The 19,292-nt window shown below is 49.1% G+C and overlaps 1 long non-coding RNA gene across 6 annotated transcripts in view; it reads right to left on the minus strand.

Moving 5' to 3' along the window:
* Positions 1-244: 244 nt before the first annotated feature.
* LOC149997399 (uncharacterized) overlaps positions 245-19,292 on the minus strand; it is a 53,164-nt gene continuing 34,116 nt past the window's right edge. For 3 of the 6 annotated variants that reach the window (XR_016513975.1, XR_016513977.1, XR_016513976.1), the window contains exon 4: positions 15,548-15,962. This is a non-coding gene — a long non-coding RNA (uncharacterized LOC149997399). The other 3 variants (XR_016513979.1, XR_016513980.1, XR_016513978.1) reach the window with 3 other exon arrangements.

Genomic DNA, 19,292 nt, shown 5'->3' on the forward strand with positions numbered 1-19,292 from the left:
AGTATTTACTATTTAAATACTGTTTTAAACTATTCAATGTTGCTTCGTTTATTTATTTGAGACAGAGAAATATCAGTTTGTTGTTCTACTTATTGATGCATTCTTTGACTGATTCTTGTGTGTGTCCTGACTGGGGATCGAACCCGCAACCTTGACGTATCAGGATGATGTTCTAACAGAGTGATACCCAGCCAGGGCTGCTCTAAACTGTTTAAACTGTAGCCATTTCACTAAGCAACTTGGATAAAAGTGAACCTTCTTGAGATTTATTTTATGAAACTGATGCCACACCACAGAATTTGATCATTCCTTCCATGGGTTCGTTCTGTACAATCTGAATTTCATTTTTAAGTCCTCCATGTCTAGGTGTCGATGACAGTGCCTTGACAAGAGGGAAAAAATTCTGCTATAGTTTGAGTACTGACTTGGGGACTATGCCCCTCATGCCACCTACAGTGGGAGAAGAACAGGGACTGGGCACAGGCTGGTTTCCCAGAGCAGGTGATGCCTCAGAGTGGCAGAGGCAGGCTCAGGGGAGAAAAAGCTACACAACCACGGTGTCCATTGTGGTCATAAATGTGATGTGGCCCCTACCCAGCCACCCGTGGGCCCTGCTGGGCTCAGAGGGACAGCACGTGGTCCCAGGGGACAGCTTCCCAGAAGAGGTAGCGTTTGAACCCTCTGTGCTGTGCTTAATGGTGAGTCCCCCAGATTCATGTTCATTTGGATCTGTGAATGTGACCTTATTTGGAACTAGGGTCTTTGCAGATGTAACCCAGCTAAAATGAGGTCATGCGGATTGGGGTTGGCCCTGATCCAGTGACTGATGTCCTTACAAGAAAAGGGAAGTGTGGACACACGCGGATGAAGAGAGGCCATGCAAAGCCCGAGGCAGAGACTGGAGCAGTGTGTCTGCAAGCTGAAAAGCAGCGAGGAGCATCGTCCTCCACCAACGCAGGCCCAGAGGCAGGAAAGGCTTCCCTCGCAGTTTCCAGGTGGGGCACCCGCTGACATCTTGAATTCATACTCTGGCCTCCAAAACTGTAAGAGAATAAAATTTTGTTGCTTTACGTCCCCAAGTTGGGCTACTTTTTCTCATAGATCTAGCAAACCACTGCAGCCTTGAGAGAAACCCTGTCATTGTTAAAGGGTATTTCTTAGATGTCCAGCCAGTAGGGTAATCAGCTGAACTTGGGTCCCGGGAACCAGACCCCCGCAGTTGCATGCTTCAACCAAGCAGAACAAGGACCTTGACCTGTTATGCCTTTGAGCAGTGACCTATTATTCCTTTGAGCAATGACTTGGGGAATAGTGGGAAATTTTTTGTCTATACAAGCTGTATTTCTGTCCAAGTTCCCACCTGCAGGAACAAGAATGCACCTGAAATGCTTTATAAACCCCCCAATCCCTAAGGTCAGGGCTGTCCACCTAAGTCCGGCTTGTGGACGGGTGGGCAGTCGCTGGCCAGCTAATAAAAGCTCTTTAAATTCTAATTTGGTTGTCTCCGACCGTTTGGTTCTCGCACTTGCTCCACAACATTTGGAGGCCCCAGCGAGATCCCCAGCCTTGGCTGGGCACGGGCCCACCTCAGGGGGAGGTCTCTGAGAGACGTCCCTTAGCCCCGAGTGGGACACTGGCCGGCGGGCGCCCTCCCTATCCTGATTGACTGCATAGAGCCGTTCGGATTCCTACCGGTAAGGACTCGGGTAGGGCCACATACACGGAGGGAAAGGTGTGTGTGGACAGGCCCAGGGCAGGTGCCCCAGGGGAGCCCACGGGAAGGCTGGACGCAGCACTACTTCCAGGGCTCGGGCGACCTACACGACGGTGGGTTCGGCCAATGGGTTTTGTGTTCTGTGGTTCTGTGTCTTGTTCAGTGTCTGTCTTGTTGTACGTCTTTTCCTAAGTGACATGGGGCAGTCGTCATCGTGTTCATCATGTTCGTCCCTTCAATGTTTTCTTAAGAATTTCCAGGATTTCCGGAGACGGGCCTCCTTCTATGGGACGCCTGTCACCCCCGGACAAATGTGGACTTTTTCTGAATTGGAATGGCCCACCTTCCCAGGGGTCTTTTGGCCCTCTGATGGGTCTTTTGATCTTCGAACAGCCTACGGGGTCCGCTGGGTTTGTGCTGGGAGGCCCAGACACCCTGACCAAATTCCGTACATTCAAGTTTGGATTGACATTTTGGAAGACAAACCTAAGTGGTTAAAAAGCTGTCAGAAGGCCGCTGTTTTAGTGGCCTCCAAACCGAAGCATGGCCCCACTTTGGGCCCCCCTCTGGTTCGCCCAGACTCACAGGAAAGTCCCCCTCCTGTGAGACCCTCACCATATCCTTGTGCCTCCCCAGATTCGTCTGGGACTGGCAGTGATCTGCCTTTCAGCTCCCCCCATACCCGCTCGGGTCAGGACTACCACCTCCCTCCTGACTCGGGATGGGCCTGCGCCTCTTTTGCCTTTGTGGCAGGCTTCGGCCCCCACTGAGGAAACTGGGCGCCCCTTCATGGTATATATCCCTTTCTCCACCAGTGATTTATATTATTGGAAGAATCAGAACCCCTTCTTCTCCCAAAACCCCACTGGCTTGATTTCTTTGTTAGAATCTATCTTCTTCACCCACTGTAATGCCTTTATAAAGCAGTGCCGCCTTCGGTGCGCCCCCGGGGCTCCGTGCGGTCCCATGTGTCTAGCTGACATGTGGCAGGACAGCAGCCACATGCTCCAGTTGGGAGCAATTGCCTGCGCCTTCAGCGGACACTCGGGAGCTGCTGGAAGCCCTGACGGCCCAGCCTCAGAGGCCTAGGTGGGGCTTGGGAGGGATTGTTTAACCTCTGAGTGAATGTGTGAGTGAATGTTACTTCCTCCTTTTGTGTGACTCCACGGACTTCGGTCTATGGAGTCTGAGTGGGCTCTAGCCTCGCAAGAGGAAAGGCCAGGCGGGCATTTGTTTGGCCTCCTTTGGGAGCTCCAAGCCCTTGTTTGTCTGTGCTTGTAAGGGGGACATTGCTCCCATGCCTTGTGTCCCAGCCCGATAGTAATCCAAATTAAGTGCATGTTAGTAGCAATCACCTTAGCCAACAGAAGAGAACATGAAAACCAAGGCAGTCAATATAGGCAGTGCAATTTCGTTGTCACAGAAAAGCCTAGGACCCTCTGTGCTGTCTCACGCCGCCTTGTAGCCCCGGCCCGGGGCAGAGGCACTGGGAACAGACAGTACAGAGTGATTAGGCCCCTTAAAATCTCCCCAGAGAAATTGCCTGCAGCATTTCTTTCCACCCCAGGTAACTACAGCGATTCAATTTGCATCTGAATACTCCCTGCTGGAGCTGCACGAAGGGGCAATGTTAAGTAGGCTAGCCAGGCGGCCATCTCATCCCCTTGCTACAGGTTCCAGAAACAGCAGGATGTCTGTCTCTCCAACAGGGAAAGAGAGAACAAAGTGACACTTTTAAAACTCAGGCCGCTTTTCTTCCATGGTGCAAGCAGCAGCAGTGGCAGCTTGGCTGCCAATCAACAACACCTCGGGAGCTGGAACTAAAGGGCCCTCAATCTCCTCGCTGCTTCAGCAGGGGGGACATGCCTATATCTTAAGGAAAAGTGTTGTTACACATGAATAAAACTAATGTCCATTCTAAACATCCTTTTCAATAGGAAAGGAAAAGAAATAATCAGGTAGGCTGCTATAAAAATATGAAAAAGCAAACATCCTCCCTGTCAGGGAATTGTCCCAGCCTAACAAAAGTTTCCCAGTATAGACCCTGAATAGAATAACAGGCTGAAGAATAGGGCTGAAATAAGAAACCTTAAAAGCCTCATCATCAGGGGAGTCAAGGAGTCTGTTCCCCAAGCACAGAATGTCTCCAAGGCATTCAAAATACAGCTCCATCAGCATTCCTACAGAAGCTCAGGGGCCAAGTAAGAAAGTATTCTGGTCTAAATCCAAAGAATACTGTAGGACAGGTATAACGGATCTGTGCTACTAGTGCACAATCCTGTTACTATTAGCATAAAAGGGATACTAAGTATTTCATTTTGTTACTGACATCTCAGGAGTCAAGATCAATAAGGTCCACAGATCCAGATTTCTCCTCCTGGGAAGTCACTGGAATGTGAGCAGGCCAGGTATTTCAGTTCTCACTAAAGTTTAATTGAGGATCAAATACTATGACTTACCAATGAATCATTAAGAATACAAATCAGAAAAACGTTCAAATAAGAGAAACAATAAGGAAAATAATAGTCAGTGAAATTTTCTTAACAACCACTAGGTGGCTCTGCTAGTTGAGAGCATTACTTTAGAATAATTTCTTTGCCTAGATGGGAGAATATTTGAAATGCATTATTAATTTTGCGTTTTTTAACGACACAGGGATGGAATGAAGATCCCATCATATCAGTTTTTGCCCCTTATGTACCAGCTGGCTGCTAGAATGGGGACCAAGATGAGGGAGTTCGAGGATTTCATGAGGTCCTCAATACTGTAAGTAACCCCGAAAGTCAAAATAACAGTTGCTTTTCTTTTATATTGATGTTGGCCTACACTACATCAAGTATGTACTGCTGTCCCATTCTAGGATACGGAAACTTGAAAAGTGTTTCCGTGATATTTATTATGCTGTGTAAGAGCAGAAGTAAAGATTTCCATTTGTCTCCTCTCACTGCGCGTAAGTGACGTATCTTCTCTCAGTCCTAGTCCTCCTGTACCTCTCTTTCTCCCACACATACACACACCTCATGCACTGTAGTATTTAGTACAGTAACACCTACCTTAATGTTACTCCAAATGAAAAGGGTTGTGGATGCTTTGCTTTTTAAAATTTTTTTGCATAAAACAAAGTTGTTCATTTTCTCAAAGCTCATCCCTAGAATTTCAATGGATCACCCCCCCCCCATCATGCTTTGTTTATTGTACCGGCCTTAGCAAATGTGAGTAAAGATGAATCTTTGACCAAACCAGAGGCACCCTTAAGCAATCCAGTCAGTACAAATTCACCTAAAGAAAGCGTTCAGCTAGGTGGCGTAGTTGAATTAAACATACATAGGTTTTTGAATTGTGATATTCATGGTTCCTCTTAGGTCTCCGGAATTCTAAGAACATGTGTTGTGACTATAGTCGGTTTCTATATCCTTAGTTTCTATGATTCCACCAATTTGGTTCGCAATTTGTGAATATTTCTCAAAGCCTAGGATGTACCGATAATATTTCACATTTTTTTCTGACAACACTGAGCAAATCAAAAAGTTTTAAAAGGCAGCCATGCCGACATTATTACACCTTTACCAATTTCCTTTGTAAGGGGACTGTTTTTTCGTATCTGAGGGCTTCTAGTCCTTTGGTTGTGTACATGGTGGCATATAACCTGTTGTCTTTCTTTTGAATTATAACTGAAAAAGTGGACTTGTTGGATATTTTCTCATGCATTATTTTGGTTTTGTTTGTTTTTCATTGGATCGAATGGAGGCTGCAAGCAAAGTAATACACACCGATGGGAGCAGAAGACCTCAGCCGGTCAGAAGGATTGAGGTACTTTGTGATGCTTCCATGATCTTAGCAAACTTTTATGCCACCGAGTGAAACCGGCTTCACTGCCCTAGGAGACTTTTGTATAGTCCCGGTAGTGAGTGAGACATCGTAAGAGTTTGCTTTTCGTGCACACAGTGATCCCAACCTAAAACTTACCTCCACAGACTGCGTGAGGCTTCGTGGAGACCGGGTAGCAGAAACCTGCTTAGAAAACCCCGCGGTCGTCAGGAAGAGTCATCTAGAAAAGGGAAGGCTTTCTCGCAGCCCTTAAGACCATTGTTGAGCGCGAACACACTTTATCTCTCCATCAAGGCCAAACTCGTTTCAAAAGCAAAGAAGGTATGATTTCACTCTTCCCTATGTTATTACTGCTCTAGCTCTGTGAATCTTTGGGGCACAGTGAAACAGCATGCTACAAAAGAAGGAGCGTATTTGGAAAATGAGCTCCCATGTGCTTTGCTTTGGCTTTGCCCCAGCAGCTATTCTTTCAGCAAACAGTTTCTGATAATGTCTCCATTCCTATGTCTACCAAATTAGCTGATTGAGGAATGTGCCTGTCAGCTTTCGCTCTTCATTTGTACCCCAACCACTCCACAAGAAATAGTAGGCCTTCAGTTCTCCAACCAGTTTCTACCTTCGCGTTTCTCCTTCTTAGTCCTTTAGTTTCACTACTTTTGGAAACAGTTACCTCACTAAGTCAGTGTAACATGAAAAGCATAATGTAATGATCTCTAAATGGTACAGAGCCCTTTGTTTCTGCACGGCTCTTTACAGATGTAAACTGTCAGCATCAGAGTTGTTTTGCAACGAGTTAAGCATCAGTGTCAGTAGTCCTTTGACCTGAGTGATTAGATGCCTCTAGAATCTGTAAATATGACATAAATGACTGCATTTTCCCGAAGGCGGCGGCACTGGCTGTAAGTGATGATGGAGAAACCAGCGATGTGCCCAGCCCATCAGAGGAAATAGTGTGGGGAAGGCCAGGGGAGGGGGAGCGAGGGCTGGGTGCAGGTGGCCACGGCTGGGGATCATGGGGGACATCTGTCAACAGTGTCAGAAGTAAAAGCCAAAGGAAATGGAAAGCTGAAGGCCTTTTTCTCATTAGCACGGCTCTCAGATAGTCAGTGCCAGAGCGGTGAAAAGGACAATATACGAAACCCTCAGGATTTGAAAACAAACAGACTCTCCTGAGGAATGTAAAAGAGGGAGTGGGCCTTGTGAGGGAAGAGAACATGCAGACCGGCGACAGGTAACCGAGGGTCTCTAACTGACAAGAGATACAGATGTGCACTGACTGTGTATATACACATCCATAGAACCCAGGGCATGGAATTAGGCCTTGGTCCTAAGCTCATTGTAGACTCTACGGGTGTTATCTCTTTGTTGTGTTTTGCTTTTCTGATTTGTTGGTATGGGAGATGAAATGGGATAGGTGTTGGGATTCAATATGAAAGAGTCATAATTAATATAACTCTCTTAAGCAGCATAATTGATATGATGAAGTGTTTTATTCAGGCCTGCCTTTGGTCTGTTTATTTTAGTGTAAGTAGGGAATAAAGTTAACTAAATGCCTCAGGTAGTCTACTTTGTCTTGAGTTGCCTACGAAAGCTTTTGAAATGCACAAACTTGGTTTGTAAAGATTTTCATTTATTTTTAGAGAGAGATGAAAAGAAGGAGAAAGGGAGAGAAACATCTACCCAATTGCCTCTGGAACGCAGCCCGCCTGGGGACTGAACCTGACCGCGAATCCAACGGATGACCTTTCACTTTGCGGGACAATGCCCAGCCGACTCGCTGCACCGGTTCGTCAGGGCTGCACAGACTCATTTCAAGACAAAAAGTAAAACAATAAACACAACAAATAACATCAAAAAAAAGTAAGTTCATTTTTTAATAATCTTCAGAATTTCGCCTTTTTCTGCCTTTTTAATTTATGTTGTATATATCAAGTATGATTTTTTACTGCTATACCATCTGATGGCTTTTCTGTTTTTCTGTAATTATTCAATGCAAAATATGCAGCCAATGTTCCACGAGAGCTGGAGCTGGATGGGTGTGCTCTTTGTGCACTGCAAGAAGGTCGTGTCGGTTCTCATGTAAAGCACTTGAAACTGACATCGGTGCCTGTTAAGTGAAGACGGGCATGCTATGGGGACCTTTCATCCTTGTTCCCTCTGGCTTGAACGTTCTGGTGTTTCTGAAGTCAATGGCCTGATGAAGGCAAGTTGTCTATTTCAACCCAATATTCTGCCCTGTGCTTTCAAAGCTTTGACACAAATCTGTCCATGTCATGGGTCACGTATACTTCTTTATACTCCTAGCTCTTGGCTCAGTGCTCCTAGTTCACATAGGTTCATGTACACATAGTTTTTCTTAGATAGCTTTAATGATGCCGTTTTCTAAGGAGAGAATTCTGGTCAGTCTTTTCCTATTTCTTTGCCGTTGCCATCGGAAAGTAACCAAAATGCTAGATCGGGGGATTCGAAAAACAGTTAAAATGATGTGATCACAGGTGGCTTCCCACCCCCCCGGGCCTTCTTCTGCTTTGTGCTTTTCTGGAATTTTTACAGTGAATTTCTTTTGTAAGTGAAAAAAATTTTTCTCCCCGCTGGAATACATTGTATTCAGTCTCAATAAATTCAAAGGAGATACCAATAATATTTCACATTTTTTTTCCTCAAATCACTGAATAAAAAGTAGATTTAAAACACAGCCATTTCCAAATTATTACATCTTTATATATTTCATTCCTAAGGGGACTGTTTTGTTTGGATCTGAGGGATTATAGTGCTTTGTTGTCTACATGTATACATACATTCTTTTTATTCCTTTTTTTATTATAACTGAAAATTTGAAGTTTTGAGTATATTGTCATGCATTGCTTTCTCTTTTGATTTTTATTATTTGGTTCGCATCTAGGCTGCCAACAAAATAATACATACCATCTGGAGTAGGAGACCTCAGCTGTTCAAAAGTATTAAAGCCCTTTGTGATGCTTCTATGATCTTAGCAAACTTTGATGCCACTCAGTGGAAGACTCAGAGTGGTATGTATCTAAAGAAGGAGTGTTCACTTCTGGCTATGTTACTTTCTGGGGGGATATATTAATTTTGGAACCCATATGTTAATCTCTTTAAGATCACTAGCAGTACTGTAATTACAGATATGAAGGTCCTGATGATCACAATTCACACATGATGGAAAACTTAATTTTTATCTAATAGCTTCAACCCCGTCCACTTTTCCACTTGATATCCTTTGGTGCGACTGATAATAAATGACTGCACTGACTTCATTATTTGATTTCTCTGGGTAGTCGTCTGTTGCAGAGAATTGTATAGAAGCAAGTCCTTTAACTGAATAGCTGAGAGTTTTTAGGGTCAAAAGTGTTTTTAAATGGTGTTACTCACTGTGCCCTTGGAGTGAAAAGTGAAAAGGCTTCCATTTCCTCCATAGAATGCCTTGCCCGTAATCCATCCCTCTTCTTGCTGGGTCTGTATGATGGCTATAAGCTGCTGTAGTTTTTGGTTATATGCCCTCGCTTATCAGTATCTTTCTCCCCATGCTTTAATAATGATATTGCTTTTTCTGTTCCGAATCAGAGCTTCCCCTTTAAATCCTTACTACTTTGAGATAAGAATGAGACTTCTCGTTGTGTTCCTCTAAGCAAACAAAAAGTAACATCGAGCCCTTTATTTCCTTTTAAATAGTAATGCGGCAGGAGTATATTATGTCATTATCTAATGTAATTTCTTTTTTAAAGCATGTAACTACCTTACGGTGCTCAGCCCGGCCCTCAGACGGAATGCAGCCACCGAGCAGGGGCAGGTCACCTGCAGACGCGCCGTGAGCCGTGCTGACCGTCGCCTGCTCTGACCCTGAGCTGCGTCGGGTCCTGAGCCCCGGGGTCTTCGTTTCTCAGCCAGGGCCTGAGCCACGGAGCAGCCGCAGGTCGGGGGTGTGGCATCTGCTGAATGGGGCTGTAGTTCAGTGCTAGTCCTCCGTTTTTGGTTGTCACTGAAACCTCTGTATTTTAAATACAAAAGACATAAGTAGTCTAAGTTTGAGTTTGAAATGAGAGGTGCGGTGGGGCAAGGCTTTCTCAAGTACAGTGAGAGCAGTCAGCCGTGCCATCTGTGCTCTGAGCTGAGCAGAGGAGGAGGCGAGGCCAATAGACTCAAACTGTCGATGAGCCTGAAGACTGTTTAATAAGTGTGCGGGAGAAGAGGTTTGATTAGAATGTGGAACTTAAGATTTCTAAGCAGGTGTAGTTTTCGGAAATTAGAAACTATACAGTATAATCCGCATAAATGGTTTACTGAAAGAGAGTAAAATGGAATTACCTTGGAAAGAGATGAAGGATATTATGAATATAAAATGACTTTATATATCGGTCCTCTGCATTTTAAATTCTACCTGCAACTACTTCATTTTTGAAATCACCTTTTAATCAAGATTTCTCTAATTCTGTCCAGAAGTAGTTCATGTGTGTTTTATTGGAGGTGCACCTTCTAAACAGTGGTAGGGATGAGGAAGTCAGGCAGAGCAGAAATAGAATAAACTAGTGTGCGCTGTAGTACTGAGGGGATCCGGGCGACGAGTCATTTGGTGCCTCTGCAAAGTTTATGTGCCAGTTGGGAAGAAAGTCAGTTAGCTGTGGAGCCTCCGAATCTCACTGTAATTTTCACTTAGAAGTTGCTTTTGAACCAGATAAACTCCTTCTTGCTCCCGAAACAGTCCTTTTAGACTCGCCAGAGATATCGTGGATGGGATGGGCATTACTGGTGTTGAAGGCATCTTTGGAAGGTAAGTGATGGAACGTAAGGCAAAGACGATGATTTTTGATGCCATGATTATTTGGATAGTCGATTTCTATAGGTTATAGAATTCATTGCTAGAATTACATCTCAGTGCTTTGCCAGTACTAAGGGCCAGACCCTGGGTGAAAATCACCCAACACCGTGGCAGCACCCAGCATTGTGGCAGCACCCAGCACCGTGGCAGCACCCAGCATTGTGGCAGCACCCAGCACCGTGGCAGCACCCATCATTGTGGCAGCACCCAGCACCGTGGCAGCACCCAGCATTGTGGCAGTACCCAGCACCGTGGCAGCACCCAGCATTGTGGCAGCACCCAGCACCGTGGCAGCACCCAGCACTGTGGCAGTACCCAGCACCGTGGCAGCACCCAGCACCGTGGCAGGACCCAGCATTGTGGCAGCACCCAGCACCGTGGCAGCACCCAGCATTGTGACAGCACCCAGCACCGTGGCAGTACCCAGCACCGTGGCAGCACCCAGCACCGTGGCAGCACCCAGCATTGTGGCAGTACCCAGCACCGTGGCAGCACCCAGCACCGTGGCAGGACCCAGCACCGTGGCAGGACCCAGCATTGTGGCAGCACCCAGCACCGTGGCAGCACCCAGCATTGTGACAGCACCCAGCACCGTGGCAGTACCCAGCACCGTGGCAGCGCCCAGCATTGTGGCAGCGCCCAGCATTGTGGCAGCACCCAGCATTGTGGCAGCACCCAGCACCGTGGCAGCACCCAGCATTGTGACAGCACCCAGCATTGTGACAGCACCCAGCACCGTGGCAGCACCCAGCATTGTGACAGCACCCAGTATGGTGGCAGCACCCAGCACCGTGGCAGCACCCAGCATTGTGACAGCACCCAGCATTGTGGCAGCACCCAGCACCGTGGCAGCACCCAGTAAGACAGGAGTGGGCCACAGGCAGGAGCTGAGGCTGCGCAGCAAGTCAGTGGCGGGGACCCCGGTATCCTGCCCACCCCACCAGGCCCGCTCTCCCCTTTGCCCTGTACCCAGCCCCCCCCCCCACACGATAGCTCCCCAGACTTTCTCAAGTCTGTTTTCAAACAGAAAGCGCAAGCGACTGCGAGATGAAAGCTGGGACTGCCTGGCAGGCACAACGGAGGGAGGCTTCTAGGAGATGCCCCCGCCCAAGGCCACTGCAGATGGCCCTCGGGAGGCCTCCTTCCCTGCACTCACAGCTCCTGGGGCCAGCTCAGAAGGGCTCCCTGGGGACTCAGGCTCATGAGGAAAATCTCTGACAGTGACCCCCGAGACGGCCACAGGAGCAGCACAGCATAGGAAAGACTGAGCTCCGGGAGGTGATGAGATGCGTCTCCCACACCTGACCCAGGTGTTCCAGTTGCCCAGTCTCATCCCAAAGCCAGTAACAAGGGAGACCACTCACTGCTTCTCTGTGAGCAGTGCAGACCTTGGCACCCACATAATTATCTCTGTCTCCTCAGCAAAGCTAGGAAGTAGCCTGATGGTCATCTTTCCACAGCTGAGGAAACTGAGGCTCAGAGACGTTGGGTAACTTGCCCAAAAGTGGCACAACAAGTAAATGAAGGAACCGGGCCTCGCCCCCAAACCCAATACCTTCAAAGCGTTACAGAGTGGGACCCCCAATTTCCCCACAGCCGGCGGTTTGGGGGATAGTGCCGCTTTGGGGGTAACTTTGCATACCTGTGGCTGGTAGCTAATTTCTTAGTTATGCATAGTTGCGGCCACAGCCTGGCATCAGGGAGCTGGGAGGAACTTTGACCACAGCGTGGTGGGGCAGAGCTCACGCGGCCTGCACGAGGTCTCGGCGGTGGCTGGTCAGCTACCCACTGCGCCACGGCTGCAGTGGATTTAAACAGAAAGGGGCAGCCATTTTGGCGCGGTGCCAGGTGGTTTGAAAGGACGGAGAGGGTCTGCCCCCCAGCCCGCCAGGAAGTCTGGTGTGTAAGAAGGTGCCGCCATCCTGGATGAAGAGCTGGAGAACACCGCGACCCGGGCAAACCTCCCCAGCCGGGCTCGGATGCAGGGGCGCGCAGATGCTACAGAACTGGAGTCGGTCCCAGCATTTTCTGACTCCCGGTCCAGGGCACTTTGTACTACACCTCCCACCTTGTTTTTCGTGAGGTTTTGAAAACCAAGTGGGAATATTATGATAATATACAGGGACATGATTGTAAACGGTAAATCACATTATAACCATCAAGCATTGCTGTTATTCTGTTTTTATCGTGGCGTCGCAGAATTTTATTTTACCAATTTCGCATTAAAAATAAACAAATCACCACAGATTGCCACCATCATTTCATAAAAGGAAAAGTATTTGAATGCACAGATGTGCAGACAGGACAAACAGTGGCACAAAAAGCAGCCCTCCCAACTGAGCGCATTCAACATAACAGAAGAACATGTAACAGTGCTGCTGTTTTTCACTGTGGAAGTGGGTCTGTACTGGGAATCACCAACTTCAATGACCATTGCAGCTCCAGAGTCTTCCGCTCACTTACTGTTACTCTTGACTAAATAAGAATATCCTTAAGCAACATAATTCTAACTAAAATCCGTAACCATGGTGAAAAAATGCAGGCAGTTTGCCTCTCCTTAAACACGCCTTTTCTTTTCTCAGCCAGCTCCAGAAGACACCAAACATCTGGTCAATGCAATCGCCTCTGCGGCAAACAGGGCTCTGAGGGTCCCACACCGTGGGGGTCGGCGGCTGTGCTTTTCACTTTGAAGCTGCATGGCCCAGAGACCCAGAGGAATGACCTGGGCTCTTCTCTCCCACATTCCTGACATCCCTTATTAATCGTGTTATTTGATGTTGTTTTGCCATCTTGGGGGCACCCAGCTGGCCAAGCGGGGCCTGCGCTTCCCAGGGCGTGCTGTTTCCTAGAGACAATAAACTTGGACTTCACCTTTCATGTGCAAACCAGCCAATCCACCTCCTTTATCTAACTCCCACAGGGGGTCCTAAGTCACCCCAAGGCCAGGGATCAGAAAACTGGAGACCACCACGCCCAGAGCCTCAGACGTTATTCAAACGAGCCTGTCCTAAGCAGTTTCCTCTGCCCTACCTTCCTTTCCCTCGGAGAAAACAATAAAGGTTCTGGCTTTCCCCACTTTCCCCAAATCTCCTGATCAAACCTCATGCTTCCCCTGTGGCCTTGCATGGTGGGGAGTGTCCCCTAGACTTGAGGACTGTAAATAATACATTTCTTCAATGGCATTGATCTCTCCAATGCGTCACTCAGTCACCTCTATGAATTAAAATCCCAGGGTTATGTACATTTTAACACAGCTCCCCCCACCTTGCCGAGCTCAGTCCTTCACATTCTGTGAGGACACAGTGCGCTTGTGGCCTGCACCTTGGAGGTGCCCCTGACCCAGACACTCCTGCCTTCCAGGCCCTGGGGGCTTTGTCTTGAATCACCACTGGACCGTAGGCACAGAGGAAGCTTGTCAGGTCTGCACTCGTGCTCAGCGCTGCAGCCGGGCCCTGGGAAGCCGGCACTGAGGGACAGAGCTTGGAGGAAGGCCTCCAGCAAGCCTTGCACCTGGGGGCGGGGTAGGCAGAGTGGGCTGAGCCCCCTGAGGAACAGCAGAATTTGCCACCCCAAAAGATGCCGTTTGGGATTTTGATTGTTTTAAGCTGGTTCTTTTTAAGAAACAAAAGCTCAGAAAGAGCCTTTTACCTCCTCCCCCTTACCTGCCTAGAGGAATTTAGATAGAAAACCTGCCTCAGGAAAGGGAGCTATCACCTCCGCATGGTAGGAGCTCAGTGTGGCAGACAGGGGGAACCTAGCAAAGTCCCAGGGTCCCATTGTCCTGGGGGGTCCAGCAAGAATTCAGCCATGTGTTGACTACATGTTTGCTCATTCTCACCTGCCTGTGAATTGCCTACCTCCCCTTGGAAGTCCCGGACCCCTGCCTCCCTCTCCTTAGTCCAAAATAGCATGGAAGTCTCAACTGCCCAAGGCGTCGTGGGGTCCCAGATTCTCAGGGAACCCCTGTGAGTACATGTGCAATAAATTGGGCCAGTTTTCCTTTTTAATCTGTCTCGTGTCCATTCCCTTATGAGTCCAGCTGGAAGAACTAGAGGGGTAGAAGGGAAACTGTTTTTCTCCCCCTACAGCCCCAGAGCTACGACGTTGCACAGATCAAAACAGGAGAGAGAGGGACGTTCTGAGTGTGCACCCTCCTCCCAAACACTCACACAGACTCCTCTCCCAGCTTCATGCGGCTAACGGGAGAGACCTGGTTCTTCCTGCCGACGCTGTAAAGAATGACAGATCAGCAAATCTGTTAGCATGCGAGCAGGGTTTATTGGTGGCATGTTTTCATGGGAGAGAACGGGCCTTGCTGAGGTTGGGGGTGGGGGTGGGGGCGCAGGCTCAGGGCAAAGCAGGGTAAGGGCGGCAGAAGTAGGGGTGGCCAAAGGCCGGGGCGGCAGGCACCTGGGTGACCTGAGACCCTGCAGCCAGAGAGCCAAGAGCGTGAGTCCTTTGTTCTGAGGACTTACATGGTTGGTGGGATGGGAGTGAAGAAGTTACACATTGACTGACAGATAAAGGTGGTGCCAGCTTGAAGGGGGGCACATGAATACCCAAGGGTGTTAAGGGGCTTCTTCCTTTGGGCTCTGGGAGCCCTTTCTGGCCTTTCAGGCCTTGGAATGAAAGCGGTTTCAAAGGCTTTCTTTCCCACATAATGAAAAAGATACATAGAATTTCAAGGACTTTCCTCCTCCCTGCCTTAGTTTCCTATTCATTCTACCTAAGCGCCAAAAGGCGTCTCCTGGTAACCAGGACGTTAGACGCTGGTCAGCAGCAGCAGCAGCGCGTCTCAGAGTTCTTCCCACGCTCTCGGTACTGCCCCAAACAAAGGCATCTATCTGACTAGGTGCCCACCAGTTCACCCCAAACCTCCAGGAACCATGTCCTGAGTTTACTGTGTCCACAAAGTGACATCTTTACCAAGTCTTTCCTGGATCAAATCCGGTGCTAGGCACCCTGAGAAAACACGGGCAGAAGGAAACCTGGAGAAATCTGTCTGTCACGAAGGATGGCAAGGCCTTGGGAGGCCCCAGGTCTGCAGGCCTGGCCTCTGAGTGGTGGCGTGCAAGGCTCATACCCTGGCATACCCCTTGAACGAAGGGCCTCTGACCTCAGTCAGCACGTCACCGTCTGCGGCACCTGGTAGCTGGGTCCCTCGAAGGAGACGGTATCAAAGGCTCAGGAAGGCTTGCTCTCCATCCCTGCCCTCCTCTCTCTCTGCCCACATGCCAACCACACAAAGGCTCCATGGTCCCATCCGCTCTGCAGGGCTCAGCCCCCAGCCACCAGCCTCAGGCCCTCGCTCTGGCTCTGCTGCAGAGACTCCCAGTGTGTGGGCACTTGGGACTGCAGGGCTCAGCTCATGGGGCAGTGAGTGGCCCAGGCCCTCCGATCCTGCCTATAGGCCCAGTGGTGAAGGTCCTACCACTCCCTGGGCTCTGAGTGGACAGAGACGCCCCAGGCCCATGGGGCTGGGGTCCATCCAACGGGAAGAAAAGACCCCTGGCAGCGGGAGCAGGTTTAACTCACTCTGCTTTTCCTGGAGGATGCTGGACGTACACGGCACGCTCTCTTCACCTGCAGAAAAGGAAAGAAATGTGAGCAGACACCTCCATCACTGTTGGCCAGACACTAGGAGGCCCCTCTATTCAGGGGCCCCACTCCCCAAGCTGGGGGTGGGCAGATGTCTTTCCCATCCACTCATACCCTGCCCTACCCCTGCCACACTTAGCTTTTGCTTCTCTTTCTTTTTTTAACCCTCTTTTTTTTTTTCCCCATTGCTTTTAGAGAGAGAAACAGAGAGAGGAAAGGAGAGAGAGAAAAACATCGATGTGAGAGAGAAACATCTGGATGGAGGATCAAACCCAAAATCTAGGTACGTGCCCTGACCTGGAATCAAATCTGCAACCCTTCAGTTATAGGACGGCACTCCAACCAGCTGAGCCATACAGGCCAGGGCACACCCTTCCCCCTCTTTTGCCCCCACATTTAATCAGTCACAGAGTGCTGTGGGGTCGGCCTCCTTATCTCCTCAACACCCCCTCCCTCTTCACGAGATAGAGAAAGGTATTTCCGTGTTGGTCACGGGGGTGTCCCGGGCCTAGAACAGTGCTTCTCCATATTTGTTGAATGAATAAATGAATGAAGCATACACACACACCCCATTACACAGAGGCATGCTACCCAAATAGAGCTCCATCCTGTCTCCTTGGACTATCAGATTACCGTCTTCCTTTTCAGAGGAGCTTCCCCCCCAACATAGTTATAAAGTAATACAAGCTTTGTATTGAAATTTTGGAAAACACTAACAAACATTAATAAGGAAAAGGTCCATTACAATCCCATCGCTGACAGAAAACCATTGATCACATTTCATGTCATTCCTTCCAGTCTTTTTCCATATCAGCTCTTTGCAGGCAAGAACTATGTCACTTACGTCCGTATTTCAAAAAAACAGATCAATGGCTGACTCATGGAAGGTATCACAAACAATGAAGAATCACAAAATACATTTTTGCACTTCAAGTTGAAGCATAAATAGTTCCCCAATAAAGTTACAAAACCTTTAAAACATCATTCCAATGGATATATAATCTGCTATTGAGTGGCTATATCACAGTTGACTTTAAAATTTTTTAAAATTTTTATTTACTTGTTTTTAGAGCAAGGAGAAGGGAGGGAGAAAGAGAGGAAGAGAAACATCAATTGGCTGCCTCTCACATGTGCGCCAACCAGGGACTGGCCTGTAATCCAGGCCTGTGCCCTGATCGGGAATCGAACCCTTTGGTCTGCAGGACAACACCCAAGCCACTGAGCCACACGCCATTCAGGGCTGCAACTTTGAAATGATCCATGGGTAGCAAGTTTCTAAATTACGCCCTTGTAATTATGCAATGAACATCTTTGTGGTTGGAGCTCTTTCTGTATTTTCTGATTTCCTTAAAATACACCCATAGAAAAAGAATTCTGGGGCAAAGGACAGGAACCTTGAAGGCTCCTGATGTTACTGCCAGATCGCTTTCCATGAGGTGTGTCTTCTGAAGGGAAGTGCTATTATCAACGGATACACTCACCTCCCTGGCATTTGCTTTGGTCTGCAAATTTCTCTGCCTCTGGCTTCACCAGATTAATCTTCCTACACTTAGCACTCCAGTGGAGTCCCATCCTCAAATTCTGGGCCTGACAGGCAAGCCCCTGCATGAGCGGCCCCTGCCCACATCTTCCCCACCGCCTCCCGCTCACCCTGCACCAGCCAAATCACTGTTTCCGGTCTGCACTCACAGCATAGCCTGCACACCTGAACCTGTTCTTCCTTCCGCCTTTCTCTTTCAAACTCACTGTACCTTGGGGCCACCTCTTCCATTGGGCTTCCATTCTTCCCCAGAAACCTCAGTGTGAAGGACCTCTGTCCTCAGAAGTCAGCTCTGGGTCCTTAGGGCCAGCACAGGGTCAGGTTCAGCAAAGGCCAGTTCCCTTCCCTCTCAAATGCCCTCCTGGAGCCCACCTGACTGGAAACCTCAGAAAGGGACCTAAGACCAAACCTCTAGGAGCTAGAAAGCTCCTGTGTCCACAGTGAGGCTGGAATCTGAGGAGTGGAGGCCCCAACCTCCAGCCCCCGCCCACTGGGAGCTCCGCCAGCCAGCAGCTCCAGCAGAGCCGCTCGAGGGTCTGCAGCCAGAAGGAGCCCCTTGGCGTCAGCAGTCCTGGCCTTGCCTCTAGGCACTGTGTGTTTTGGGCCTTGAATGGTCACATCTGTTGAAGGGCAGGTTGCACTCTGCCACACTGACAGGCCCCCCAGCGCTGCCTTTCCTGCTTCTGAGGGCGAGGTGTCCTGGGCCTGGGGGATGCCACCAAAGCCACCAGACTGGGATCTGGGGCATAGGTAAGCAATGCAGAGGCCATGCCTCCAGCCTAAAAGCCCGCTTTGAGCCCTCACTCGTGAGGCTCAGTGGGTTGGGCATCGTCCTACAAAGCAAAAGGTCACCAGATTACGGGTTTGGTCACCTATCAGGACACGTAAGAGAGGCAACCGATCGATGGTCCTCTCCCTCTCTTTCTCCCTCCCCTCCCCTCTCTCTAAAAATAAATAAAATCATCCTGCCTGATAAGCCCATCTCTTCCGAAGAATCTACAGATACCAGCTCAGGCCTCCCCAGCTTCCTGAGCAATTTTGAGTTTCCCTAAAAAGCGCATACCTATCTGTAGCTTCTCCAAGGATCCCAGTTCCCTGAGGAAGGAGCCGGGAGGGAGTGTCACTGAAAGTCAGTGTGCACGATCCACATGGGTATCCACATGGGTGTTCACATGGACAGAAGGGGGGATGTTAGAAAAGGAGGCCGGAGCGGCCGGGAGCGTGGGCTCCGCTGAGTGAGCAGGCCAGGCAGTCCCTGGGCAGCAGGAGCTCTACCGTGGCCCCTGCTTCCCATGTTAGGCAATTGTGATTTCACTCCTGTGCAGAAGAGGCCCCCTTCACAGATAAGGAAACAGAGGGTCAGAGGGTAAAGTCACTTACCCAAAGTATAGATCTAGTCCCTTTGACACCCTAGCTCTGCAGAGGGCTCCTCCAATGAGCCCACCTCTGCCCCTACTTGGTGGGGGGTGCAGAGCCTTCTAGAGCAAGGGCCTCCTGGAATGGCCCAGGCAATGCTTCCTGAACCAGGCAGTCATGAAGGCAGATGAAGGATGACAAAAGTCAGCAGCTGAGGAGTGGGGAGCAGGGGTGTGGGGAAGGGGGTGCTTGCAAGGGGTACCTGCGAGAAGTGCCCTGAGGTTGTGGCTGGCCCGTGCTCCCTCGGGCTCGGCCTCTGCTGCTGTGGTCTGAGCCAGGCGTCCAGGTGGCAGGGGGCTGACAAGGCCACCAACTGGGCAGGAAGGAGCTTGCTGGCTGACAAGGTGAGTGTGGAGCCT

The sequence above is a fragment of the Furipterus horrens genome, unplaced genomic scaffold (assembly GCF_987537825.1).
Source record: "Furipterus horrens unplaced genomic scaffold, mFurHor1.1.pri manual_scaffold_11, whole genome shotgun sequence".
In the NCBI taxonomy this organism is placed as follows: Eukaryota; Metazoa; Chordata; class Mammalia; order Chiroptera; family Furipteridae; genus Furipterus; species Furipterus horrens.